Source organism: Schistocerca americana, chromosome X (assembly GCF_021461395.2).
Source record: "Schistocerca americana isolate TAMUIC-IGC-003095 chromosome X, iqSchAmer2.1, whole genome shotgun sequence".
Classification (NCBI taxonomy): Eukaryota; Metazoa; Arthropoda; class Insecta; order Orthoptera; family Acrididae; genus Schistocerca; species Schistocerca americana.
This window is the reverse complement of record NC_060130.1, coordinates 388,443,174-388,450,894: the sequence shown is the minus strand read 5'-3', so window position 1 is coordinate 388,450,894 and position 7,721 is coordinate 388,443,174. Positions and strand designations below refer to the sequence as shown.

Genomic DNA, 7,721 nt, shown 5'->3' with positions numbered 1-7,721 from the left:
AGGAGCACTCACTACACTAAATATACACACTAGGCAGAGATCAGAACCAACCAACACACAGAAGAAACCCACAAAACCAGCATGGCGACACAGGCTTTTTTTTTTTTTTTTGTCATCAGTCTACTGACTGGTTTGATGCGGCCCGCCACGAATTCTTTTCCTGTGCTAACCTCTTCATCTCAGAGTAGCACTTGCAACCTAAGTCCTCAATTATTTGCTTGACGTATTCCAATCTCTGTCTTCCTCTACAGTTTTTGCCCTCTACAGCTCCCTCTAGTGCCATGGAAGTAATTCCCTCATGTCTTAGCAGATGTCCTATCATCCTGTCCCTTCTCCTTATCAGTGTTTTCCACATATTCCTTTCCTCTCCGATTCTGCGTAGAACCTCCTCATTCCTTACCTTATCAGTCCACCTAATTTTCAACATTCGTCTATAGCACCACATCTCAAATGCTTCGATTCTCTTCTGTTCCGGTTTTCCCATAGTCCATGTTTCACTACCATACAATGCTGTACTCCAGACGTACATCCTCAGAAATTTCTTCCTCAAATTAAGGCCGGTATTTGATATTAGTAGACTTCTCTTGGCCAGAAATGCCTTTTTTGCCATAGCGAGTCTGCTTTTAATGTCCTCCTTGCTCCGTCCGTCATTGGTTATTTTACTGCCTAGGTAGCAGAATTCCTTAACTTCATTGACTTCGTGACCATCAATCCTGATGTTAAGTTTCTCGCTGTTCTCATTTCTACTACTTCTCATTACCTTCGTCTTTCTCCGATTTACTCTCAAACCATACTGTGTACTCATTAGACTGTTCATTCCGTTCAGCAGATCATTTAATTCTTCTTCACTTTCACTCAGGATAGCAATGTCATCAGCGAATCGTATCATTGATGTCCTTTCACCTTGTATTTTAATTCCACTCCTGAACCTTTCTTTTATTTCCATCATTGCTTCCTCGATTAACAGATTGAAGAGTAGGGGCGAAAGGCTACAGCCTTGTCTTACACCCTTCTTAATACGAGCACTTCGTTCTTGATCGTCCACTCTTATTATTCCCTCTTGGTTGTTGCACATATTGTATATGACCCGTCTCTCCCTGTAGCTTACCCCTACTTTTTTCAGAATCTCGAACAGCTTGCACCATTTTATATTGTCGAACGCTTTTTCCAGGTCGACAAATCCTATGAAAGTGTCTTGATTTTTCTTTAGCCTTGTTTCCATTATTAGCCGTAACGTCAGAATTGCCTCTCTCGTTCCTTTACTTTTCTAAAGCCAAACTGATCGTCACCTAGCGCATTCTCAATTTTCTTTTCCATTCTTCTGTATATTATTCTTGTAAGCAGCTTCGATGCATGAGCTGTTAAGCTGATTGTGCGATAATTCTCGCACTTGTCAGCTCTTGACGTCTTCGGAATTGTGTGGATGATGCTTTTCCGAAAGTCAGGTGGTATATCGCCAGACTCATATATTCTACACACGAACGTGAATAGTCGTTTTGTTGCCACTTCCCCCAATGATTTTAGAAATTCTGATGGAATGTTATCTATCCCTTCTGCCTCATTTGACCGTAAGTCCTCCAAAGCTCTTTTAAATTCCGACTCTAGTACTGGATCCCCTATCTCTTCTAAATCGACTCCTGTTTCTTCTTCTATCACATCAGACAAATCTTCACCCTCATAGAGGCTTTCAATGTATTCTTTCCACATATCTGCTCTCTCCTCTGCATTTAACAGTGGAATTCCCGCTGCACTCTTAATGTTACCACCGTTGCTTTTAATGTGACCAAAGGTTGTTTCGACTTTCCTGTATGCTGAGTCTCTCCTTCCAACGATCATATCTTTTTCTATGTCTTCACATTTTTCCTGCAGCCATTTCGTCTTAGCTCCCCTGCACTTCCTATTTATTTCATTTCTCAGCGACTTGTATTTCTGTATTCCTGATTTTCCCGGAACATGTTTGTACTTCCTCCTTTCATCAATCAACTGAAGTATTTCTTCTGTTACCCATGGTTTCTTCGCAGCTACCTTCTTTGTACCTATGTTTTCCCTCTCAACTTCTGTGATGGCCCTTTTTAGAGATGTCCATTCCTCTTCAACTGTACTGCCTACTGCGCTATTCCTTATTGCTGTATCTATAGCGTTAGAGAACTTCAAACGTATCTCGTCATTCCTTAGTAGTACTTCCGTATCCCACTTCTTTGCGTATTGATTCTTCCTGACTAATGTCTTGAACTTCAGCCTACTCTTCATCACTACTATATTGTGATCTGAGTCTATATCTGATCCTGGGTCCGCCTTACATTCCGGTACCTGATTTCAGAATCTCCGTCTGACCATGATGTAATATAATTGAAATCTTCCCGTATCTCCCGGCCTTTTCCAAGTATACCTCCTCCTCTTGTGATTCTTGAACAGGGAATTCGCTATTACTAGCTGAAACTTGTTACAGAACTCAATTAGTCTTTCTCCTCTTTCATTCCTTGTCCCAAGCCCACATTCTCCTGTAACCTTTTCTTCTACTCCTTCCCCTCCAACTGCATCCCAGTCGCCCATGACTATTAGATTTTCGTCCCCCTTTACATACTGCATTACCCTTTCAATATCCTCATACACTTTCTCTATCTGTTCATCCTCAGCTTGCGACGTCGGCATGTATACCTGAACTATCGTTGTCGGTGTTGGTCTGCTGTCGATTCTGATTAGAACAACCCGGTCACTGAACTGTTCACAGTAACACACCCTCTGCCCTACCTTCCTATTCATAACGAATCCTACATCTGTTATACCATTTTCTGCTGCTGTTGATATTACCCGATACTCATCTGACCAGAAATCTTTGTCTTCCTTCCACTTCACTTCACTGACCCCTACTATATCTAGATTGAGCCTTTGCATTTCCCTTTTCAGATTTTCTAGTTTCCCTACCACGTTCAAGCTTCTGACATTCCACGCCCCTACTCGTAGAACGTTATCCTTTCGTTGATTATTCAATCTTTTTCTCACGGTAACCTCCACTTTGGCAGTCCCCTCCCGGAGATCCGAATGGGGAGACTATTTCGGAATCTTTTGCCAATGGAGAGATCATCATGACACTTCTTCAATTACAGGCCCCATGTCCTGTGGATACACGTTACGTGTCTTTAATGCAGTGGTTTCCATTGCCTTCAGCATCCTCATGTCGTTGATCATTGTTGATTCTTCCGCCTTTAGGGGCAACCTCTATCCGCTCCTCCGCCCTCTTTGACAAGGCCGTTGGCAGAATCAGGCTAACTTCTTATGCCGGAAGTCTTCGGCCGCCAATGCTGATTATTTATCAAAATTTAGGCAGCGGCGGGGATCGAACCCGGGACCGAATACGTTTTTATTATGAATCACAGTCGCTACCCCTAGACCACGGCTACAGATCAGAATAGAAAAATTGAGAAAATACATCGGACAGCTAACACAATTTATAAGAAATGAAATATCCGACAAAAAAACGAAAAAGGTTAGGTAAAATCTCATAACAAGAAGCGATAGAGCAATTCGATGAAAAGAAGCAGAAATTACAAGCATTGGCCAAACGACTTAGAAGATACAAAAAAAAGTGAACATAGAAGGAAACAAAACCAAACATTCAACACAAACCAAAAGAAATTTTACCAGACAATAGTAACACACACATTAAAATACACAATCCACCAAACATAACAGACATGGAACACTTCAGGAGCTACATATGGTCAAACCCGGTACAACATAACAGACATGCACGGTGGATACAAGCAGAAACAGACACATACAAGATGATACCACAAATGCCTGATGTGATAATTTTGCAACATGAAGTTACCAGAGCAATTAATTCTACGCACAATTGAAAAGCCCCTGGAAAAGATAAAATAGCAAATTTCTGGCTAAAGAAGTTCACCTCAACACATTCACATCTAACTAAATTATTTAACAGTTACATTGCAGACCCATACACAGTCCCTGATACACTTACACAAGGAATAGCTTATCTGAAACCTAAAGACCAAGCAGACGCAGCAAACCCATCAAAATATCGCCCCATAACATGCCTACCAACAATATACAAAATATTAACTTCAGTCATTACACAGAAATTAATGACACATACAACACAGAACAAAATTATAAATGAAGAACAAACAGGCTGCTGCAAAGGAGCACGAGGATGTAAAGAGCAACTGATAATAGATACAGAGGTGACATATCAAGCTAAAACTAAACAAAGGTCGCCACACTACGCATACATTGATTACCAAAAAGCTTTTGATAGTGTACCCCACTCATGGTGACTACAGATATTGGAAATATACAAAGTAGATCCTAAATTAATACAGTAATGAAAAATTGGAAAACCACACTTAATATCCAAACAAATTCAAATAATATCACATCACAGCCAATACAGATTATGCGTGGAATATACCAAGGAGACTCACTAAGTCCTTTCTGGTTCTGCCTTGCTCTGAACCCTCTATCCAACATGCTAAATAATACAAATTATGGATATAATATTACTGGAACATACCAACACAAAATCACACATTTGCTATACATGGATGATCTAAAACTACTGGCAGCAACAAATCAACAACTCAACCAATTACTAAAGATAACAGAACTATTCAGCAATGATATAAATATGGCTTTCGGAACAGATAAATGTAATAAAAATAGCATAGTCAAGGGAAAACACACTAAACAAGAAGATTACTTATTGGATAACCACAGCGACTGCATAGAAGTGATGGAAAAAACAGATGCCTATAAATATCTAGGATACAGGCAAAAATATGAATAGATAATACAAATATTAAAGAAGAACTAAAAGAAAAATATAGACAAAGACTAACAAAAATACTGAAAACAGAATTGACAGCAAGAAACAAGACAAAAGCTATAAATACTTATGCTATACCAATATTGACCTATTCATTTGGAGTAGTGAAATGGAGTAACACAGAACTAGAAGCACTCAATACACTTACACGATCACAATGCCACAAATATAGAATACATCACATACATTCAGCAACAGAAAGATACACATTAAGCAGAATGGAAGGAGGAAGGGGATTTATCGAGATAAAAAACCTACATTATGGACAGGTGAACAATTAAAGAAAATTCTTTATAGAACGAGCAGAAACTAGCAAAATACACAAAGCAATCACTCATATAAATACATCGGCTACACCATTGCAATTTCATAACCACTTCCACAACCCTTTAGATCACATAACATCAACAGATACAAACAAAGTAAATTGGTAAAAGAGAACACTACATGGCAGCACCCGTATCATCTAACGCAGCCACACATCGATCAAGACGCATCCAACACATGGCTAAGAAAAGGCAATATATACAGTGAGACAGAAGGATTCATGATTGCAATACAGGATCAAACAATTAACACCAGATATTACAGCAAGCATATTATTAAAGATCCCAATACCACAACAGATAAATGCAGACTTTGCAAACAACAAATAGAAACAGTAGATCACAATACTAGCAAATACAGAAGACACCAGAAGACATGACAATGTAGCAAAAATAATACATCAGCAACTTGCCATACAACATAAACTAATAAAACAACATGTTCCCACATACAAGTATGCACCACAAAATGTACTGGAGAATGATGAATTCAAATTATACTGAAACAGAACCATTATAACAGATAAAACAACACCATATAACAAACCTGACATCATACTCACCAATAAAAAGAAGAAATTAACACAACTAATCAAAATATCCATACCCCATACAACAAATATACAGAAGGAAACAGGAGAAAAAATTGATAAATACATCCAACTGGATGAGGAAGTCAAGGACATGAGGCATCAGGATAAAGTTGACCTTATACCAATTATACTATCAACAAGAGGAGGCATACCACTCAATATCCACCAGTACAACAACGCAATACAGCTACATCCAAACGTATATATACAACTACAGAAATCTGTAATTATTGATACATGTTCAATTACCCGAAAGTTCCTAAATGCAATGTAACATATACCGTACAGTTCAAAGAAAGTCACGTTTGATCAAGGTCCGTGTCACTTTCCATTTTTAACCAGACATAACATCTGAGAAAGGAAAGAAATGGCAATAATAATAATAACAGCAATAATAATAATAATATGAATAACTTGTCTGAAAAAAGGAAGAATTGTTTCTGTGGAATTTTTTTGTGTTGTATATAATTAAGTACAGTTTAAGGCAAAAACGGAATAATGTTTAAGCTTTCGCTATTCTCCGTTTCGCAATTTTGTGTAAGTATGTTCCTGCTCATTTATTTATTCCGAAAAATGTTCAAGATACCTAATTCATGTATTAGTTAAGGAATTAACTTCAAAGCTGGAAATGAGGCATTCTTACATTGCGCCCACATAACTAACATTTATTATGCACTTCTTTGTGAAATGTTCGCTCGTAGTCACGCTTATCTGATTTCCTCACTTTCTCAGACAATGGATCTGGTCTGGGAGAATCCACTTTCTTTTCAGTTAACTTTTCCTGGTAATTTTCTTTTCTGTTAGCGCTTAATACAGGTTCAACAGAGTTCATGTTGACACTGCACAGGGAAGCCGATTCATGCGCAGTTAACAACCAACTCCAAACACAATGTATTTATTTAATTCAAGTAGTACCATCTACCAACGATGTCACATGATTAGAATGCAAATGAGGCGCTGATCGCCATAAGTGGCAAAACCACGCCGTCTTCGACCACTAGTATTTAAGCGAATATCAGGGAAATCAGTGAGACAGCTTTTCGTGGATGTTCAGATACACGTACAGTGTGGGTCTACAGTAGAGGTAAACCTGACCCACCATAAGATGAATAGATGTCAAAATGACGATGATGTGCTGTATAGTTATCAGCGCCTCAAATGGATTACTGTATAATAAAATTCAAAACTTAATGTACTATATCTCATTCAGAATCCTAGAAGATAGTTTATTCAGTCAGTACAACTATTACATATACTGATTGATGTCCAATCTAACTCTGATATACAGTGAGTGAATTTGCATATCTGTGGAGTGTGCTACCGCCTAGTGGGATTTATGCCAAGTGAACATGGATGAAAGTCTGCTGCAGTCTGCTACCACCTGGTGGCATTGACGTAAACTTGTAGTTGAATGGTTGAGTGGTAAGGGCTAGTAGTGCAGCCATGAACCGTGCACATTGTTTATCAGATCTGTATATACTTGGCCCATAAGGTAATTTATCTCACGTCATTTGCACATGCGCCGAAGCTCCTTAAAACGCGCAAAAATGAAGGTGTATTCGCAACCCTGATGCCAAGTTTCACCGAGTCTGGAGGAGTAATGTAGCGCAGCGCGGTAGATTTAGTGCCGTGGATTTCAGATTACCACATCTACATTACGTTTAACAGCATCCACAGAAAAATAATCAATAAATCCACAACGTGTCAAACGTTAGGATGTTCACGTGCACTTGTGCTCTTATACAACAGCCACCACTGCTTAAACCTGAGACACAACTCTCCCACATTGCGAAGATAAGGCGCATCTCTGTGTGAATGAAGGAAACTGGAACTACTTCTCGGGACCTTATTTCGTAAACACGAATGTGTTCATAGAATCTACAGTCGACTTATGTGATTATGTGAATTCACTATCGTTGGCTGAAAGAGTCACAGGCAAAGTTCAGTTGCTTA

General features: G+C 38.9%; 1 non-coding gene across 1 annotated transcript; it reads right to left on the bottom strand.

The window, feature by feature from the left end:
- Positions 1-7,399: 7,399 nt before the first annotated feature.
- On the bottom strand, positions 7,400-7,464 carry LOC124557504. Its single transcript, XR_006968752.1, has one exon. It is a non-coding gene; the product is annotated as a small nucleolar RNA SNORD109A (small nucleolar RNA).
- Positions 7,465-7,721: the final 257 nt, after the last annotated feature.